Below are 21,418 nucleotides of genomic sequence, written 5' to 3' on the forward strand. Positions count from 1 at the left end.
AAGGAAGTTATCATAGGATTAACAACTTACAGATTTTTATAAAATAATTAATTACTCAGACTGCTAAGGATTTTTAAGAACAGAGCTATTTCTTTGACGAGGGTTCGCAATGCTGACATGAAAAGATTTTTTTCTCATGTAACCTGAGGGTTAAAAAGCACCAAGATTTTAGATTACATAAACAGCCCTTAATTTGTTATCAAAACCAGTGAGAGTGTTAGGGGGAAAGGATGTCCTGAGCTAATCCCATACAGGCTTTGTGGACTCCACCCCCACTCCAGACTAAAGCCATCAAGACATTGGGAAAGACAAATCCCATCACCACCAAAGGGAAGGTTGCTGGGGCCTGAGGGTGGAGTTAAGCAGCCAGGTTTGAGATAAAACCAGACATGTTGGTCTTGGGGGAGCTTTTTGGCTTCAGGGCTCTTGGCTTGCGGCCAGCTCTCATAGTACTATTGGGTTTCCAGGTTGGCGGATCAGGTAGGACACATTTAAGACTTTATTTCCCTATTTTCTCCCAGAGCTGTACATTTCCTCATTTCCCCTTCCCTTGTAAATAAACCTTTTATTAACCTTTCACGTGTGCCTGCAGTAGAGCATTGATAAGTCCTTTTAAGCGCGCGGGTGAGGACCCACAGTCAGGCACCCCGTTTTGTATCGGGGTTGCTCTACAACAGAATTGGTTACATTCCCTTGGTTGTCCTTATCTCTGAAGCCTCCCTAAATTCTTCAGAGGTCCCCTCCTGCACTGTCCCTAAAACTGCCTAATAACCCTAGCTTGCCCTGTCTCACTCTGAATAGGTTCTGCCATCCACCACATCAACACAAAACATAAAAGATCATATATATATATATATATATATAATACTTAGATCATTTTTCATTTTTGCACAATGTATGCATTTTCATTTTGGTTATATTCCCCATACAATTGCCCCCCCCTTATTTTGACTCTAGTCCTTCCTCTCCCTGCCTCTCTCCTCCCCCCCCCCAACTCCTGTAGTGTGTCTCTGGTTTATAGTTGCTTGTTGATTTTGATTTTTACTTTGTATTAATTAGTCTTTTTCCTGGTCCCTTATTTATGTTTTCTAAATTCCTGCTATGAGTGAGACCATCCGGTATTTTTCTTTTTCTTTCTGGCTTATTTCGCTGTATTATTCTTTGTTTTAAAGAAGGCACAGTTGCTGAACAAAAGTGTTCTTAGAATAGTCATTCACCTTAAACAGTCATTTTATTACTAGCAAAAAACTTATGTGACTGAAACTAACATATGTTTGCCATAGTGAAGGAATAACCAGGTTAGGGGAAAAAAAGGACAGGAAGTTACCTGGGGGAGGGAAGATGCCCTGACTCTTCCCCAGCCCCAAGCTCTCAATTAAGGGAGGAATTTTCCTAATCTAACAGAAGAGTTTTTCTACCTGTTACTCCTATACTTATCTCTCGTCAGCCTAGTTTCCTAGTTTCCGTATCTAATTTTAAGATCAAGGGAAAATTTATTTTTCTGTAAAATTGTTGATTGTTGTTTAAAAGAACTACACACATTTCATCAGGGGCAGGGCCAGGGTTGGTTATAGCTTTTGGTTCTCAGAATCGTTAATACAGTGACATATCAGTAGTTGTAACACTGACTATTTCCAAGTGCATTATTTGTGCTGCCATGGTTATCAACTCAATCAGTCACAAAATTGCTGTTGACTTATTCTGGAATGCATACTCTCAGGGCTACTCTACCAATTGTCACCTCCAGGGGAATCAGCCCTAAGCAAACAGGAAGAATTTAGCAGGAGCCAACTATGGTGCCTCCTGGCTTATGAGGAAATTTCTTATACTTGGAGCATGGCTTGCATCTGCCACCCAAATGCTATCTTTAACTTTATTTTTATTTTTTTAATTTTTTTTTTAATAGAGGCATGTTTTATTTGTTTGTTTTGTTTATACATGCACTGGGTACAGTCAGAAGCGCGGGAGGGTGAGAGAATTCACCAGAACCAGAGCTGGGAGCAGAGCAGGCAGAAGGACCAAAGGACACTGCTGAGGGGAGCAACGGGTGGCAGGAGAGGTCTGCAGGCCAAGTGGGACCCTCCTCTGGTGGCCAGGGAGCAGCCAGGGATTGAACCAGCGCCGCAGAGACCTTGAGCAGCTTTGCAACCCCCTATCTTTAACTTTAAAGTAAAAGAATTTCCTTCTCCATTTAGCCCTTGCCTCAAAAGGCCATATATCCATATTAAAGACTTGGCCAAGGGATATTTATAGCCTTTTGTTCCCAGAAGTTTTTTCACTTGTTAATGTAAGGCCGAATTTTGAATTACTGCCTTTTGGCAGAGAACTACTAATTTTATAAAAAATATTTGTATCACGCAGTGCCATTTGCCATCAAATTGGTTATTTAGTAATACAGTATTAGCAGTTTTACTTTTAAATGAGTATTTTAACAATGGTAGAAACTAGCCATAAACAAATGAGGAGAATCTAGCAGGAGTCAGCGAATGAGATTCCTGACTTTTCAGGAATCTGTCCCATGCCCGGACTCTTGTCAGACTGTTAGGGGGAAATGATGTCCTGAGCTAATCCCATACAGACTTTGTGGACCCCACCCCCACTCCAGACTAAAGCCATCAAGACATTGGGAAAGACAAATCCCGTCACCACCAAAGGGAGGGTGGCTGGGACCTGAGGGTGGAGTTGGGCAGCCAGGTTGGATATAAAAACCAAACACGTGGGCCTTGGGGGGCTTGCTATAGCTCGCCTCCTGGCTTCAGGGCTCCTGGCTGGAGGCCAGCTCTCAGAGCGCCATTTTGGGATTTCTGATCAGCGGATAGGGTAGGACTCATTTAAAACTTTGTCTCCCACTTTTCTCTCTAAGCTGTGCATTTCCTCATTTCCCCTTCCCTTGTAAATGAACCTTTTATTAACCTGTTTTGTATCGGGGTTGCTCTACAATAAGACAACATGAGTAGCATGGCTCCCGCAGAGGGGAGCAGTGGGCGCGACAGGAGAGGTCTGCTGCATCATGTGGGACCCTCAGCGGCCAGCCGGGATCAATCTGTTATAGGACAAGGAGAGGGGCAGCCCAAACCCCGCAAACCTGCCTATTCTAAATGGGTTCTGCCATCCGCCGCATCAACACAAAACATATGACACTTTAATGGGAAGGAACTTTAATAAAAACTAGGAAACAATACAGGTAAGGCAAAGAGTCTAGTTTCTAAATGAAGCACCCAAAGTTACCCATCCCCTCGTGGGTAAAACTCCATCCATATGGGGTCGGCCCAGAGCAAGGCCCCAAAGCCTGCCACAAGTCTAAAACATCTTCCAGTGGGGACCCACAGAAAAGGGTCACAAACAACCGGACAAGCCCGGAAGGAAAAGAGCAAAATCAACATCCAGATAAAAGCTGCCATTGTCACCTCCCCACGGGTCTCACCCACATCTGTGTCACCCAGTCCACGACCAAAAGACAAGCTCAGTTTCTTCACATGTCTCTAGGCTCCATGCGCCTCCTCCAGGTCTCCTGGCTCCATCCTGCTTCCTTCCTCAGTCTCTTCTGCAGCTTCTCCTCTTCCTGCTCAGCTCCACCCTCCCTTGGGTGGGGCAGGGAACCTCCCCCTTTCCTGGGGACCACCCTGTTGCAGAACCAGCGCTGCAGAGGCTGTGGACAGCCCCACAGCATGGCGCTCAACTGCCTGCGCCACTAGGGGAGGCCCAGGGCTGTAATTTTAAATTAATTCCAGAGTTGATAATTGTAATAGTCCCATAAGCCAAGTTTCTTTCTTAGGCAAGTACTAGACAGATTGATGAAAAACAAGAAACATCAGAGACTTAATCTCATATACATTTTCTAAATACCTGTGAGGAACTCAGTACTGCTAAGTAACTTGCCCTTTTTGGCTATAAGCTTCATCTTTAAATTTTGCTAGGACAAGGGGAAAGAAAGTCTCATATACATTTTCTAAATACCTGTGAGGAACTCAGTACTGCTAAGTAACTTGCCCTTTTCGGCTATAGGCGTCATCTTTAAATTTTGCTAGTACAAGGGGAAAGAAAGAAGTCACTTGGGGCTTTTCCTAGAAAAGCATTTTATCAAGAGAAGTTTAGGTATAATCATCAAAATGCAAACATCTTTTCTGATGTAGACTAAGTCAAATTACTCTTTTTTTCCTCAATACTGAGTCCTTCCTTTTTAAAATAAAGACAGTGAAATATAAAGTATTGATACCCAATATTATAACCATAAGGTATGCATGCTTCAAATTCAACCATTAAGTTTTTTTTTTTTTCAACTATAAGTCCAATTTAATGGTTAGCAAAAGTGAAGGGGAAAGGGTGAGGGCAAGTTGGATAAAAATGATCAGCTGTATGGTAAAGGATAAATTTAAGCTTTAGTGGTGAACTTATGTAGTATATACACATGTTCATTTGTAATGATGCATACCTGAAACTTACATAATGTTATAAAACAATGTTACTTAAATTAAAAAGTAGTCCCATGTGCATGAATACAGCCAGTCATACAAGAAGACAGCATAGGGCAAGGTGGCCCTACATGTAACTTGTTGAGTTTCATCATACATGTTACCTAAAAAGATTTCTAAAGACCCCAAGATTTTTTGGGAAAGAGCAAGCTCTCACTGATAAAGTCCTTACAGGGTAAACCTTCTTCTGAGTCCTTATAGAAGTCCCCCTTCACGAGGAAAACACACAGGCTAAGAGAAGTTTAAAAATTTGCCCAGGACACTGACATGGGTCTGAAACCACTTTTGAAGTTCCTACTCTATTGAGTGGAGTGTGATTTAATACAACTGCTTTGGAAAACCATATGGCCATTTCTACCAATATTGATCATTTGAATACCAGTGATTCTGCATTGGAACTCCTGAGTATGTAACCAGGAGGAATAAGGACATATGTTCACTGAAAGACACACCCTAGAATGTGAATAACAGCATGGGCATACTGGCTAAAAACTGGAAACTCCCCAACTGTCTATCAATAGCAGAATAGGTGAAGATGTTGTGGAACATTTGTACAGGGAGCCCTCTGTAGCAATACAAATGGAGGGCCCACACCTACACACAAGTGCATGGGGCAATCTCACAACCATGATGCCGAACCGAAGAACCAGACATACTATAGAATGCGGCAAATAATTCCTGCTACATAAAATTGAAATGGGCAAACAAATCTGTGCTGTTAGAAGTCAAAGTAGACATCACTCTTGAGGGTAGAGGAGTAACTGGTCCAAAGGGAAACCTTCTGGATGCTTCTGCCTGATAGTTGTGCGCATGCATTCACTTTGGAAATGTTTTGCATTTTATAACTTTTCCTTGAGCTGTGCATCACTGAGCTGTGCAGTGCTCTGTATGTTATTTATTTCAATAGAAATGTTTGTGGGGCTTTTGAATATTTTGACTATGAAGTCCCTACAACAAATTCAGAAGACAAAGAATGGTCCTCCAGGTTGCCCTAACCCCTGCCTAGACAGCATCAACCATTAAGTTTTGAACTAGTTTTTGATTACCAAAATTTTAGATCACCATCTCAAAATTTGGGGCTTTTTCTTAGAATTTATATAGGTGCCATTTATAATGAAACCATCAGCGGCATAAGACAGTGAGAGACACACTTTTTGATTCTCATTTTAAAACTTTGGCCATGTGTATTAGTTTTAAGTAGTAGTTATTTTTATTTTTTAAAAAAGATTTATTTATTTATGTATACAAGAACTGGGGTACAGGCCAGAAGTATGGCAGGTGAGAGGATTCACCAGAGACAGAGTGGGGAGCAGAACAAGAAGATCTACTGAAACAGAGGAGAGCAGCATGTAGGCAGGAGAGGTTGGCTGTACCCTGGCCAGCTGTGGATACAACTTGCACTGCAGAGGCTGGCAATAGTCCCGACAGCTGTCTTTAATCCTTGCACCACCAGGGAGGCCCAAGAAGTAGTTATTCTGTCTGTGAAAACACTGAGACATTTTTATTGATTAAATTTACAAGCTGTATTTACCAATTCCTTTAGATAAAACATATCTCAAATTTGTATTTTTAAGAGTGACTTGTTGGCTTTAACTTTTTTTTTAAAGATTTCTTTATTTATGCATACAAGAGCTGGGGTACAGACCAGAGATGCGGGGGGGGGGGGAGGTGAGAAGATTCACCAGAGACAGAGTGGGGAACAGAGCAGGCAGATCAACTGAAATACACTGCTGAGGGGAGCAGCGGGCGAGGTCTGCTGTGCCATGTGGGTTCCTCTCTGGCCGGCCGGGGATCAAACTCATGCTGCATTGGGTGCGGATTGCTTCATAGTGCGGTGCTTACCCCCTTGTGCCACCAGGGAGGCCCGACTTCAATTATTTTTGTGAACCATGAGGTGTACAGGAGAAGAGACAGATTAAGAGCTTATTTTGTAAATTGTTTGTTCCTGGACTCTCACTAGAAATTTAACTCAAGAGCTGAAGAAGGAAGGAAGCAGGATGGAGCCGGAAGGAGAACTTGAGCAGGCACATGGAGCCAAGAGACACATGAAGAAACTGCGCTTGCTTCTTGGTTGTGGACTGGACACAGATGTGGGTGAGACACCCGTGGGGAGGTGACAATGGCAGCTTTTATCTTGATTTTGATTTTGCTCTTTTCCTAGAAGACTTGTCTGGCTATTTCTGACCCTTTTCTGTGCGTCCCCACTAGAAGTAGCTTTAGACTTGTGGCAGGCTTTGGGGCCTTGCTCTGGGCCAATTCCATTTGGGTAGAGTTTTACCCAAGAGGGGATGGGTAACTTTGGATGCTTAATTTAGAAACTATATTCTTCGCCTTTCCTGTATTGTTTACTAATTGTATTAAAGTTCCTTCCCTTAAAATCTTACATGTTCTGTGTTGATGCGGCAGATGGCAGAACTTATCTAAAGCAGGCAGGTTTGCGGGCTCTGGGCTGCCCCTCTCCCTGCCTTATAACAATTGAAAGGGTTGGTACAGTAAAGAAAAGGAGAGCCAGGCTAAATTTCTCACAGGGTAATCTTTTATAGGACGGAGTCTGGCCTTGGTGGGAGGTGGAGTAAGGTTGCTTTACAAAGTTGTTCTCTCTTGCCGCTTGTTCTTTCATGGCTGCTTATCAGGCACAGTGCAAACCAGGTAGAGCCAACTCCCAGGATGCAGGTTGCCGGGATGCAGGTGGTCTCAGTTTCTAGTTCTTCCCTCTGCCTCATCGATGACCTTACATTCTGACCTTTTAGTTATAGGATAAAGGGTGAAGGATTCTTTCTGGCTACTTCCTGCTGATGTGGAGCAATGTGAGGAAGAGAGGTCAAAAAGCAAGGTCAATGGCCTGGCTCACTGGTGGGGAGGCTTGAGTAGGGGTGTAGTTGGTTGAAGGTGGTGCGAGTCATCTCTCGAATGCGGCTTGGATGAACTGGAGCATACAAAGGGCAAGGAGAAAAAATAACAAAATTAGAATTAGTGGTCCCACCAGGGAGAGTAACCATGCAGCCAGAGGGCTACTCAGCCAGGCAAAAGGGGAGATATGCCTGATGTTCAAGGTCTTTTGCCAATTGTGAGAGCTTTTTTGAGGAATAAGCAGGTACCCCCTTTTCTGGCTGTTAGGAGCTCCAGAGCCCTTCTGTTCTGATTAATGAGAAAAGGTCTGCCATACATTAGTTCAAACGGGCTCAGAAATAGAGGGCCGTGGTGGGGTGGTCCAGATGCGCATTAGGGCTAGTGGGAATAAATCAATCCAAGATTTGTGGAGTTCAGAAGAAAGTTTAGTTAGGTGTCTTTGATTAAACCGTTGACCCATTCTGCCTTACCAGAAGATTGAGGTCGGTAGGGAATGTGTAGTTTCCAAGTAAAGCTTAAGGAGGAGGAGACCTAGTGGGTTATCTTGGAGATAAAGGCAGGTCTGTTGTCCGACTGGATAGTGTTAGGGAGGCCAAAGTGTGGAATGATGTGGTTAATTAGGGCTTCAGCTACCACCTGTGCTGTTTCTTTAGTGGCGGGAAAGGCCTCCACCCACCCAGAGATGTGTCTACCATAGTAAGAAGGCATCTGATTTTCTTGTGATTTTCTTCATGTGGGTGAAGTCGACTTGCCAGTCTTGTCCTGGGAGATGTCCCCTCATTTGATGACCTACAAAGGAGGGAGGACGTATTCCCCCTAGCAAGTTTGACAGCGGGAGCAGGTCTCCCAGACAATCTTAGTGAAGGGTGAAAGAACAAAGTGAACCAGTGAGTGTGGCCCAATGTGCAGCGTCTTGTGTACCTTTTGGGTAATGTCAGAGGATTGCTGTTTGTGGAGAGCCAATTTATTGTTAAATGTAATCCAACCTTGTTGTCCTTCAGTGCCACCCTTGGAAAGAAGATTTGTCCATTCATTAGGCTTATAGAGGGGTGAGATAGAGCATAAAGAGAGAAACAGAACAGGTGCGACAGAAGGCTGTCCAGGGCTTGTCAAGGCCCTGGCCATTTCATTCACTTTGTTGTTTCCTCATGTCACCTCCAAAGAGTCTGATTGGTGTCCCTTGCAGTGAACTATGGCCACCTCGGCTGGTAGCTGGAGGGCCTGGAGCAGTTTGAAAATAAGTTTAGCGTTAATGATAGGAGATCCTTTGGTGGACAGAAAACCACGTTCCTGCCAGATTGCCGCATGGCTATGAGCTATTAGGAAAGCATATTTAGAGTCAGTGTGTATAGTGACCCTTTTTCCCTGTGAGAGAGTAAGTGCTTGGGTGAGAACTATAAGCTCAGCTTTTTGTGATGTGGTCCCTTCAGGGAGTGAGTTCGCCTCGAAGACCTGGTGTTCAGTCACCACTGCGTAGGCAGTCCTGTGCTTCCCTTGCAGATCTATACAGGAGCTGCGGTCTGCAAACAGGATGTTTTCTGCATGTAGAAGGGGAGTGTCAGTGAGACCCGGACAAGGTGACCGCAATTCCTCCAGAACCTCAGCACACGCGTGGGAAGACAGGGGAGAGTCAGGTTGTGGTAACAGAGTGGCTGGGTTTAAAATAGGAGATTGGGATAAAGTGACCAGAGGGTTTTTCGATAAAGAGGGTGTGAGAGTCTAACACACATGAGGGCGTTAGGAGAGAGAGCCTGGTGAGTAAGTAAGTCCTGGAGCTGATGTGGAGAACTGACATTTACGGGTTGACTCAGTGTGAGTTTCAGGGCCTGCCTGGCGAGGCGAGCAGCTGCTGCTAGTGCGTGCAGGCAGGGCTGCCATCCTCTTACCGTTGAATCCATTTGTTTGGAGAGATAAGCAACTGGTCGTTGGACTGGCCCGGTGGGTTGGACCAGAACACCTAGGGCAATACCCTGTCGTTCATCTGTGAATAACCGGAATGGCTTTTCAGGGTCTGGGAGAGCTAAGGCCGGAGCCTGGAGCAAGGCTGTCTGTAAAAGGAGGAAGGCCCTGTGCATCTCAGTTGGTGTCCGGAGGGGGCCCTGGGGGGTAGCCTTTGCAGCCTCATATAGTGGTTTGGTCAAGAAGGCGAAATTAGGAACCCAGTGATGGAAAAATCCCACCAAACCCAGAAAGGACAGAATTTGTTCAGCATTTTCAGGGACCAGGAGGGAGAGTATAGCCTCCTTGCGGTCAACAGTGAGTTGTTTGGCCTTAGGGAGGGACCCTAAGGCCAAGTAGGTAACAGTAGAGGCGGAGAGCTGTGCTTTTGAAGGTGAGACCCAGTATCCCTAAGTACTCAAGAAATTTAAGAGCTATGCAGTGTGAGTGATTGACAGTTCCAGTGAAGGGCTGCATAAAAGGAGGTCATCTACATACTGGAGGAGAGTGCCAGGACTGAGATCACAGACTGCTAGAGCCATGGCGAGGGCCTGTCCTGAGAGGTGAGGGCTGTCTCTAAACCCTTGAGGCAGGACTGTCCAGGTGAGTTGCTGAGGTGTGTTTGTGTCAGCGTCCTCCCACATAAAGGCAAAAAGATGATAACATTTTGGGTCAAGGGGAATAGTAAAGAAGGCATCCTTTAGGTCTAGGACTGAGAAATGAGTAGTCGAGGGAGGTATGTGTGAGAGAAGCGTATAAGGATTAGCAATAACAAGGTGTATGGGGTCCACCCCGTCACTGATAAGGCGCAGATCCTGGACTAGTCGGTATGAGCCGTCAGGCATTTTAACAGGTAGGATGGGAGTGTTGCAGGGTGAATTAGTAGGAACCCAAAGTCCTTTGTCCTGGAGTCATTGAATGATGGGTTTGAGACCTCACCGATGGGTTAGGGAGATAGGGAACTGAGGACGGGCTGGGAAAGAGGTGGGGTCTTTGAGAGAGATCAGCATTGGTTGGTGGTGAATAGCCACAACCGGGGTAGAGATTTCCCAGACCACAAGGTCGACAGTGGAAGGAGACAGCGGGTAGTCCTGAGGAGGATTAGATGTTTGGAGCAGTGGGAGGATGAGAGCAGCGCTAGGGTCTTGGAACCATGAAAGAGTAGCCCCTAGTTTGGTTAGGAGGTTGTGACCCAAGAGTGGTGTGGGGCAAGAAGTCATGACTAAGAAAGAGTGAAATAACGACTTGCTGTCTGTTTGACAAAGGATGGGTCCAGTAGCCCAAGGCTGAGAGGGTTGGCTGTCAACACCCATAACTGAGATTTGGGAAGGATAAGTCTGACCTGGGTAGGAGGGGAGGACAGAGAAGGTAGCCTCTGTGTCAACCAAAAAGGAAATGGACTTACCTGCTACTTTGACTGTTACCCTGGGCTCCCCGAAAGTTATCAGGGTCCATGAGTCCAGGCCTCTTCAGTCCTCAGCTGCCAAACCCAAGACCGCCGGTGGCAGGATCACAGGGGCCGGAAGGACTGGCCCACCACAGCCAGGCACAGAGGGACAGTCGCTTTTCCAGTGACCCTGGACACCGCAGATGGGGCACAGTCCTGGTGGAGGGTGTGATTTGGGGCAATGTTTGGACCAGTGGCCCTCCTGGCCACACTTGAAGCAGGGTCCCAGGGGCTCTTGATGGAGGCCCATTGTCATCCTCTGTCAGGCGGCAGTTGCTACGGTGGTTGGAGGAGCTGGGCATGACGGTCTCAAGGCAGCCACCAAGGCCTGAATTTGAAGCTCAGCCTTTTGGCAACTACGGGTCTCTCTATCTGTCCTGTCCTGTTACTCCCAGTTGTTAAAAACCTTAAAGGCCATGTTCAGCAGGTCTCGGATAGGGATCTGGGGGCCATCCTCAGCTTTTTTAAACTTTTTTCTGGTATCCGGGGCTGACTGGGATATGAAATGAGTAGCCAGGACTGTGGCACCTCCAGGTGAATCAGGATCTAACCTAGTGTTCCGCTGAAGGGCCTCAGTAAGGCGGCTAAGAAAGGCTGCTGGGTTTTCTGAGGTGGACGGGGTGATCTCCCTAAGCTTATCAAAATTTACCGCCTTGTGTGCCATGTCTTGGAGACCAGACAGGAGACAGGTAATAAAATGGTCTCGGTGAGCCCTGCCTTGGTGGCCGCGTCAGTGTCAGTCTGGTAGTCCCACCCCGGCTGTTGGAGGGGAACTGCTTCTGGGCTGGGGAGCATGGCTGCATCGATCAAGTGGACCTGATCTGCATGGTCTTGAGCAGACTGGTAAACACGTTCCTTTCCATGATAGGTCAGGTTGGAAGAGAGGATAACATGTACATCATGCCACGTCAGGTCATAGGCTTGGGTAAGATAACGAAACTCTTTGATGTAGCTAGTGGGGTCATTAGTGAAAGAGCCAAGATGCTTTTCGATTTGAGAGAGATCAGACAGAGAGGAAGGAACATAGACCCTAACTACTCCCTCAGTCCCTGCCATTTCCCTAAGGGGGCAAAGAAGAGAAGATCATGAGAGCAGGTGTGGCGACTAGGAGGAGGTGAAGGACGGGGGCTGGATTGGTTGGGGGCCATGGAGGGAGGGTGGGCTGAAGCAGGTTCCGGGTAAGGCAGGGGTCTCTGGGGAGCTGAGGGAGGTGAGGACAGAGAATCTAGAGGATCAGAAAATGCTGAAAGGGGGTCCGGAGAGGGCAGTTTTTATTTGTCCTGGATGGGGTTACGGGAGGGAGAAGAGTGGGAGGAGTCTCGGGCAAGGAGGACTTACAAAGTGTGGCAGCTTTTTAGGAGAGAGGGACGGCAGTGCAAGAAAAAGCAAGCCTGGACATAAGGGATCTCTGACCATTTTCCATTGTGGTGACAGAAGTTGTTAAGGTCTGTAAGGACCAAGAAATTGAAGGTGCCGTGTTCTGGCCAGTGAGAGCCATTCTCCAATGGGCACTGAGGCCGGGCAGTGTTGCAAGAGAAGACGAGACGCTGAGGTGCAGATCTGGCCTAAGCCCCAGCGGATCGAGGTTTGAGAGAAGGCATCCCAGAGGGGTGGCCGGTTCAGGCTTAGAATTTGCGGACCCCATGGCTAACCCAGCTCCTTTTCCCAACCAACAGGGGGCACAGTGTCAGGACTGCTGCACCTCCCCCTGCAGTGACCCTTAGGGCTAATGGCTGTCGCCAAGGTCCCTAGGTCCGGCTGGGCAAGGAACCAGCGTGCAGGGGGAGAACAGCAAAACTCCCTGAAGCAGGGGGAGAACAGCAAACCCCCCGAAGACATAGATAAGATGGAAGCCTGTTGAAAGATAACGGCCCCAAGAGCCACTACAGGAATGCTGACCGCAGGGAACCTTATCTCACCTTCTCAAGGCCCACAAACTTTATTCTAATACAACTGTCTCTCTAAAATCTTTTCTCTTTCTAAAATCTTTTCTCTTTCTCTGTCTAAAAAGGTCATTGGTTTGCTGATTAAAAAAGAACATATAAAATCTAATAACTAGGCTAATTCAAACGAAACGTTACTAAACTCTGTGTATTAATAGAACTGTTAGCTTAATAATTTCTCTGTTGTATGCTTAGCCTTGTTAGTATTAATCTTAATGATAAAAATATTACATTGTGAAAAGTAAAATTCACCCGTGCTAATTAATAGTAATTTAGTGGTAGTGAGTAGCTTAAACAAAAAGTAATCACATAAAATAAAAAGAAAAATTAATAGCCTAACTAGTTAGGAATGCGCCTGGGTCCAGATGTAAATCACTGCCCTGTCAATGATAAGCTAAACCTATAAGCAAGCTGATTTCTTCACTGATGTTCGCCATTCCTATGCTTTTAGAAAACATGTATATATACTGGTCACCAACTCAAAGAAAATTACACTCAGATTTACACTCTCTTGAAGTGTGTCTGTTTGTCATTTCTTTTGCTGAATCCCTGACCACCCTGCACGCTTCTCTCAACCCTGAGGCGGCCTCATCGTCTACTGCTGTGCTGGTCTGCGGCAAGGACGCAGCGTCCCACGAGCCTGACCTGGCCTACAGGGGGCACAGACCCAGGACTGCAGCGTCCAAGATTAGGTTCTGGCCAACAGCAGGGGGCAAACAAGTGAGGGGGATGTCTCCACCACTCTGTTGTTGCCTATAGGACAGGAGACAGACAGATGAGGGCGATGTCTCCACCGCTCACCTGTTGCCTTAAACCGGGCACCTAGTCTGGATGGGCGTCCCCAAATCCGGTCTAGGTGTAACAGGGGGTCAGCTGACGTGGGCCCACGGTTTCAAGACAGCTGACCAAACAAGGAGTTAGGGGAGGAGCCAGATAGCCAGAGGCGAGGGCCTCCTAGGAAGGAGAGTCAGATTGATGACTTACCCCAGGAATCAAGGCCGGTGGTGGATGTGAGGCATCTGCAATGGAGAAGAGAGGTCCCTGGGACAGGAAAGCTGCCTCAGCGCCAGGGGATGCAGCCATCCTGGGTTCAGCACCAAGATGAAAGGATTGGCGCGGTAAAGAAAAGGAAAACCAGGCTAAATTTCTCACAGGCAAAAAGTTTATTGCGCCCGGTGAAGTTCACTGACCCCCACAGAGGTCAGAGAAGTTGTGCCTCTCAGGGGATGAGGGTAATCTTTATTAGGAGGAGTCTGGCCTTGGTGGGAGGTGGAGTGAGGTTGCATTTCAAAGATGTTCTATCTTGCAGCTTGTTGTTCTTTCATGGCTGCTTATCAGGCACAGTGCAAACCCAGTAGAGCCAGCTCCCCGGATGTGGGTTGCCTGAATGCAGGTGGCCACAATTTCAAGTTCCTCCCTCCGCCTCATTGCTGCCCCGGCCTCATGCTTATAATATCACACACACCAGCCCACTTCATCCTAGGCAGACCCCTGTCCCACAGCCTCAGTCCTGCCTCCCCGGGCGTGGGGCCTGCTCACCTGGGTGGGGCTGAAGGCCCAGATCCCCCACCTCACCCTTGGCCTCTCTCCTGTCCCTGCTCCCCTGTGGTTGATTTTCCTGTGTCCTGTTCTCTGTGTCCATCATCTTTGTTTCCCCTTTGCCAATTAGTGTCCTTTGCCCACTAGAGGAGGGACGTGGACAGTAACCCCTGAGACCACGCACAGATGAAGTGAATGTCTGTGCCTCCAGCGCCTCCCTCAACTGGGCCTGACACAGACTCTGGGCTGGATTCCCCTGAGGACTTGGCAGGCCTTGCTCCAGGGTCTTCTGGCCTCCAGGCCTGAGTTGTCTCTTGAGGGTCCCAAGGTCTGTCCTTCTTCAGCCTCTTTCTGAAAGTCCCTGGGGCAGGTCATGGTGTGGGGCTGCTCATCCTCTGTAGGAGGAACTGGGTAGGACACCCAGCGTGCACATTTTATCTGTGAGTGCTCAGGGATTTTCTTGAATTTTTTTCATCATTTCCACCTTCCATTCTTTTAGACACTTGTATTTTTTTTTTAAAGATTTATTTATGTAAGTACAGGGGTATAGGCCAGAAGTGTGTGAGGGTAAGAAAATTCACCAGAGACAGAGCAGGGAGCAGAACAGACAGACAGACAGAAAACACTGCTGAGGGGAGCAGCGGGAGAGACAGAAGTCTGCCGTGCCATGTGGGTATCTCCCTGGCCGGCCAGGAATTGAACCTGGGCTGCAGAGACTGCAGAAAGATTCACAGCACTGCACTCAACCTGCCATGCCACCGGGGAGGCCCTAGACACCTGTATTATTAACTACTTGGAATCTCCTAGTCCATAGACTCACTTTCTTGTAGGTCTTCTCTTTGCTTGTCATTTCTTTTCCATTTACGTTATTTAGTGGAAGTGAGACTTTAATATTTCAGTTCATCTGCCTGAAGCCAGCTCCAGCAAACTGTCCTGTCAGGGTCCCTGCAGGAAAAGACAGCATCTCCACTTGAGGGGATGAGGGGGTGGGGGAGTGAGGAGACACACTTGATCAGGGTGCAGTGTCTCCTGCCTAGGGTCTCAGCAGTTCTTTATTTATACATCTCGAGCAAGCAAGCCTTGAGAGTACATAAGCAAGTGCTTTCAAGTAAAAAAAGGACTAACAACCCAGGCACTTTTTTTAAAACCGGCCATGCCGCGAGCCAGCCACAGCAGCCTGGGTGTCAGGGGTTCCTGAAGGATGGGGGAGCATTGGCGCAATTGTGGAATGATGGGGAGGGGGAGTGAGGAGACACAGACACTTGGTCAGGGTACAGACATCATCCTGCTGAGGGTCTCAGCAGCCCTTTATTTATACATTTCAAGCAAACTGTGAGAGTGCATAAGCATATGCATTAAGGCAGGAAGATAACAATCATTACATCATTCTCAAGAACAGCTAAGGGTCTATTTGCCCTCCTGCAGAGGTCATGACATTTATTATTCTTTATTTTATTTTTTTTTAAGATTTATTTATTTATTTATACAAGCACTGGGTACAGTCAGAAGCGCGGAAGGGTGAGAGGATTCACCAGAGCCAGAGCAGGGAACAGAACAGGCAGACTGACGAAATACACTGCTGAGGGGAGCAGGGACCCTCACTGGTGACCGGGGATTGAACCCGCGCTGCCCAGCTTCGCAGCCCAGCGCTCAACCACTGCGCCACCAGGGGAGGACCTATTGACTTATTCTTGAATGCATACTCTAACAGCTACCATACCAATTGTCACCTCCAGGGAAATCAGCCCTAAACAAACAGGAAGAATTTAGCAGGAGCTAGCTATGGCGCCTCCTGGCTTATTAGAAATTTTCTTATACTTGGAGCAGGGCTTGCATCTGCCACTCAGCTGCTATCTTTAACTCTAAAGTAAAAGAATTTCCTTCTCCATTTAGCCCTTGCCTCAAAAGACCACATATCCATATCAGAGACTTGGCCAAGGGATGTTTACAGCTTTTTGTTCCCAGAAGTTTTTTCACTTGTTAATGTAAGGCCAAATGTTGCCTTTTGGCAGATAATTACTAATTTTATAAAAAATGTAATATTTGTATCATGCAGTGCCATTTGCCATCAAATTGGTTATTTAGTATTGATCAAAAAGCATTTGCAGTTTTACTTTTAAATGCATATTTTAGCAATGGTAGAAACTAGCCATAAACAAATGAGGAGAAACTAGCAGGAGTCAGCTAATGAGATTCCTGACTTTTCAGGAATCTGCCCCATGCCCAGACCCTTGTCAGAAGACATGAGTAGCATGGCTCACAGCATGGCCAAACTGGCCTGGGGACCTTTGACCCCTTGCTGAGGTGATAATAGCCATTTCACTTAGTTCTAAATGTAAATACAATGACCATAAAAAATGTCCACTGACAATCATTTTATTTTCCACTGCCCAGTAATCATTCTGTTAATGCTAAAAAATAGCAAAACAACAAAAAACTTATATGACTAAAACCTAATTCCTTTGTAACTGCTAAATTACTAATTAATCAAAATTTATAAAATTCCTAAATCTTAAACATTAACAAACATAATTGTGGAACCAAGCTTAGCCGAGGTTTCACCATTTTGTATATCCTCCATCTTGATATGTTAGTCCTTGTACAGCCGCATTCCGGAGATAGTTTCAGCAGTCACAACCCTCACTCCACTTGATGAAAAAGTTAGTCCTTGTACAGCCGCATTCCGGAGATAGTTTCAGTAGTCACAACCCTCACTCCACTTGGTGATGAAAAAGCAGAACACCACAGCCGCCAATGAGGGCAGTCCTATCCATAAATGGGACAGCATCTCTAACAGTCCAATCAGTTTGAAACTGTAACTGCGCACACCAAAATGCCTTTGTAGTAGCCAATGAGTAATTGACAGCTTGTTTCAAAATTCGTGCCTGCTTGTGACCCTATTTAAGAGCCCTGCTTCCTCTGTTCTGGGCTCTCAATATCTGCTGCTGCATTGGTAGGTGCCATGAGCCCGGACTCGAGTCTGTAATAAACTCCCTATTGTGTTTGCATCGGCTGTCTTTGGATTCTTGGAGGCTATGCTCGCCGAGTCTGCTGATCTTGGGCACAACAATAATCACCTTATATATTGGTAATCAAGTCCAATTACTGCTAAAATCAAAAAAACTTCTTATTCCTATAACTAATCTATTCTAATTTAATAAAAGTAGTAAAAAAGTTAAAAAAAAAAAAAAGAATTCTGGTGCCACATAAGTTGCACTAACCCTTATCTAACCACAAGCTTCAAAAGGAAAAAAAAAAAGGGAAACTCCTTTTACTTTCTCAAGGCTATATTTTCACCTGTTACTTCCCTGATTATCTTGTCAACTAACTGCTGTTTCTAACTTTAACTGCTACCTCTAACTTCAAAACTCCTCTCCAGATGGTCTCTGTCTTTAAAGACCACAATTCTACATCAAAGACTTGGCTGGGAATGTTTACAGCCTTTAGTTCCCAAAAGATTTTAAGTGTGGCATATCACTTGTTACAATGAAACCAAATTCTGAATCACGGCCTTCAGGCAGAAGTTTATTAATGGTTTAAGAATGTACTGTTCCCATCACGCAGGCCATTGTTGCCCAATTAGTTATTTAGTAATTGGTCATACAGCATTTGCAGTTTTACTTCTAAAGGCATATTTCAACAATTGCCACATTCAGTAGAAGCCACCCATAAACAAATGAGAAGACTCTAGCAGGAGTCAGCTAAGGAGATTCCTGACTTCAGGAATTTGCCCCATGCCTGGACCTTTGTCAGAGGACATGAGTAGCATGGCCGGTGCCAGTTCATCTACTGATTTATTCATTTCTATGATCAAATCTCTAATTTTCAAGAACTCTTATTCTGAGCACATGAAATTTTATAAAATCTTTTCTTCTTTTTTTATTTTAGCACTAGAAAATAACCAAATTTACCTATATATGCATAAGGAATCTACATCTAAATGAGTGTCTGAAATCCCTGTAGGAAAGGAGGGTGTGTCTCCTGAGCTAAGGAGTGAGTAGGGCCTGGGACCTCCAGGAGAGAGAAGGGGATCCCATGGCAAGGACAGGGTGGCTCATATGATGAAGACCAGATGTTCTACGATTATGTTTGCCCTGACATATAGGTAGGTTTCTCAGATACAAAGTTCATTTCTAGTAATAACCCCAATTTGGGCTAAGACCACCAGTTTTCATACTAGGAAGTTATAAAGTAGTAAACGTTTCTTAAGATGAACCCCTGATAAAGCTCAGATGGAAATAATTCACATGCCAAAGTGGCCTGTCTTGGGGACAACTTTCTGAACATCTTGGGGAGGCCTGTCCTTCAGAGCATAATAAATGAGGGGAAGAGCAGGTGAGCATGAGGATGGGGCCAGGAAGGACCAGATTAGGCTACAGGCCTCCTCAATTTGGTTGAGTCCTGGGGCAGGTCATGGTGGGGTGGTGGGTGCTGAGGGAAGAGCAGACAGGCTGGTTCTATGGGGCCAGAAAATGTGTGTCAGGGGCAAAAGTGACAGATGTAGAAAGAGATAAATTCTGTTTTCCTTATGCTTAATTTGTTTTTAATATTTTTTTTTTACATCTGTTCATACTATTGATAATAGTGGTCCAACCTGTTAGCACTCCTGCTTCTCTGCTTTCACAATAAACATACTCCTTCCTCCCAGCACGGGGCTCAGGTGGGGTTTACACGTGTCTTTGTTACCTTTACTCAGTGTCCATCTCTCATGACAGAGCAAACTCCACGTGTCCTGGGTCCTCTCTCTGCTCCCCATTGTATCTGCAGGGGAGGCATCTTGGGGAGGCAGGAGCCAGGCAGGGAGAGGGATGCTGGGAAGTGATGAGGAGACAAAGGCAGAGAACACTTGGGAGATGCTCCCTGGTTTCCTGAGAAAAGCATTTCTCAAAGTGTGGTCTGTGGAGCCCTTGAAGTCACCCAGAACCTTTCATGGGATCCATGACATAAAACTTTTCAAAACATCACTTAGATGCCATTTGTCTTGTCACTCTTTTGGCATTTGCTGAGGTAAAATTTAGTAAGAGTGGAGCTTATAGTACCACTGCAGAAGTAGTAATTCTTCACCAGCACTTACCTGCAGAAACAAAAAATGAAAGCCAGTTTCACTTGAAAATGTACTGGAAAAAGTATTAAAAGTTATCTTCATTATTGCATCATCCTCAACTACACATTTTAAAATGTGTGGTGTGCTGGGCTGGAAGGACACACAGAACACTTGTGTGGCTTTCCCAAGCACTGTGTGCTGAGGAAAATATTTGTATGTGATGAATTAGACTTTTTATTTGTGAGCAATACCAATCTTACCTGAAGGGATGAATGACAAAAACTAAGGTGATATAAATTGGGTTGATTAGCAGACACTTTCCTCAAAATGAATGAACGTTTCTTGAAGAAAATCAACAACTGGCAAATGACAGTAATTTTGTGTGATAAAATATAAGCCCTCAGAGAAATCCAGAATTATGAAAAATTGAGTGCATCACTACTTGTCAATTTATAGTATGAATTTTTCTTTTGGAATTGGAATTAAAAAATAAAACATTTTTTGATAATTTGACTCTAGTGTAATCAGCACTAAAGATTTATGTAACTTAGTGAGACAATGTATCACCTTAAAAAAAGCCATAATTAGCACAAGTTTCAACCAATATGCCAGAGGCCTATGGAAATGTAAGAGAATGTAAGGAAATATTCCATGATATTATTTCAGGTTTCACTCTCAAAATAACCTTTGAGAAACTACCACCTGTACAGTTTTTATTTAGTATCAATATTCATAATTATCTGAAAATACTTCTATTTTCTTCATTCCTCCAGGCTGCTGCTTCTCCCAGCCCAAATCCACTCCTCCCTAAGGTGGGGAAGGAAATTTGGAGCCTTCCCTGTCTGTGGATGTCACACTGTCACAGCATCATGTCTCCCTCTCACAGGCTCTGTGGGGTGGTGCAGCCTTGATGACCCCACCTCACCCCATTCTCTCTCCCCATTTCCTGGGGGTGTCCAGGGAAGACAATCAGCATCATTGCTGCTCCAGTTACAAAGTCTCCAAGGACCCTCCTGGACTCTCTTCTCCCCAGACCCCTGGATGGGGTGTGATGCCCCTCACCCTCCTGCTGCTGCTCTGGGGGCCCCTGGCCTGATGGAGACCCGGAGGGTGAGTGCGTGTCCAGCTGGACACTGTTGCCCCAGGAGGGAGGAGCAAGGAGCCCCCTGCGGGTGCAGGACCCCAGGAAAGGCTCATCTCCCCAACATCTTGTACCCCTTCAGGCCCCTTGGGTTCTGGCCCCTTCTGTCCCTCCCGCCTCCCCTGAGTGCTCTGGCTCCCCTGAATCTGGGCCCTCCCCTGCCGCAGGTTCCCATTCCCTGAGGATTTTCCACACCGCGATGTCCCGGCCCGGCCTCGGGGAGCCCCCACTACATCGCCGTGGCTACGTGGACGACACGCAGTACGGGTGGTTCGACAGCGACTCTCCGGGCCAGAGTGCGGAGCCGCGGGCGCCCTGGGCGGGGCAGGTGGGGCAGGAGGACCTGGACGAGGAGACTCAGAGCCAAAGAGACAACACGCAGTGGTTCAAAGCGCTCCTCGAGGAATTGCGCGGCCGCTACAACCAGAGCGAGGACGGTGAGCTTCGCGGAGCGGGGCCAGGGTCAGGTCACCCCCCGTTCCTACCATAAGGCCGGGGTGTCCGGAGTCTCAGGGTCCACTGACCCCTCGAGGATGGTGGATGCCAGCCCCTCCACCAGGAAGGACTCTCCTGCCTGCCCTTTCATTTTCAGTTTAGGTTTATTCAGGGTGAAAAGACGGGGTGATCTCGGGGTGACCTCGGGCTGACCACGGGGTGGTTTCAGGGTCTCACACCCTCCAGAGGATGTTTGGCTGTGAAGTGGGGCCAGACCTGAGTCTCCTCGGCGGTATGACCAGTTCGCCTACGACGGCGAGGATTCATCTCCCTGAGCAAGGACCTGCGCTCCTGCCCCCGGGACTCGGGGGCTCAGATCACCCAGCGCAGTGGGAGGCGGCGGGGAGGGCCGAGCGCGTCAGGCACAGTGTGCAGAGCAGGTGCTTCCCGCGGCTCCGCAGACTCCTGGAGACGGGGAAGGAGGTGCTGCAGCGCGCAGGTAAGAGGGGCCACGAGGCCTCGGACCTCCCCTCTCCTGGCGCCCCACAGGGAAATGGAATCATGGGCAGAACAGCACCTGCTTTCTGGGCAGAGAGGGAGAGTCCCCTG

General features: G+C 46.6%; 2 long non-coding RNA genes across 2 annotated transcripts; one reads left to right on the top strand and one right to left on the bottom strand.

Annotated features, from left to right (window-relative positions):
• Positions 1 to 323: 323 nt before the first annotated feature.
• On the top strand, positions 324 to 20,145 carry LOC129146410 (uncharacterized). Its single transcript, XR_008553101.1, has 3 exons — positions 324 to 480; positions 6,433 to 6,566; positions 20,007 to 20,145. It is a non-coding gene; the product is annotated as an uncharacterized LOC129146410 (long non-coding RNA).
• LOC129146409 (uncharacterized) lies at positions 5,606 to 14,112 on the bottom strand. The gene is made up of 3 exons (XR_008553100.1): positions 13,635 to 14,112; positions 10,666 to 10,863; positions 5,606 to 7,398 (listed from the first exon to the last, which is right to left on the bottom strand). It is a non-coding gene; the product is annotated as an uncharacterized LOC129146409 (long non-coding RNA).
• Positions 20,146 to 21,418: the final 1,273 nt, after the last annotated feature.

The sequence above is a fragment of the Talpa occidentalis genome, unplaced genomic scaffold (assembly GCF_014898055.3).
Source record: "Talpa occidentalis isolate TD23 unplaced genomic scaffold, MPIMG_talOcc4v2.1 talOcc4.2, whole genome shotgun sequence".
In the NCBI taxonomy this organism is placed as follows: domain Eukaryota; kingdom Metazoa; phylum Chordata; class Mammalia; order Eulipotyphla; family Talpidae; genus Talpa; species Talpa occidentalis.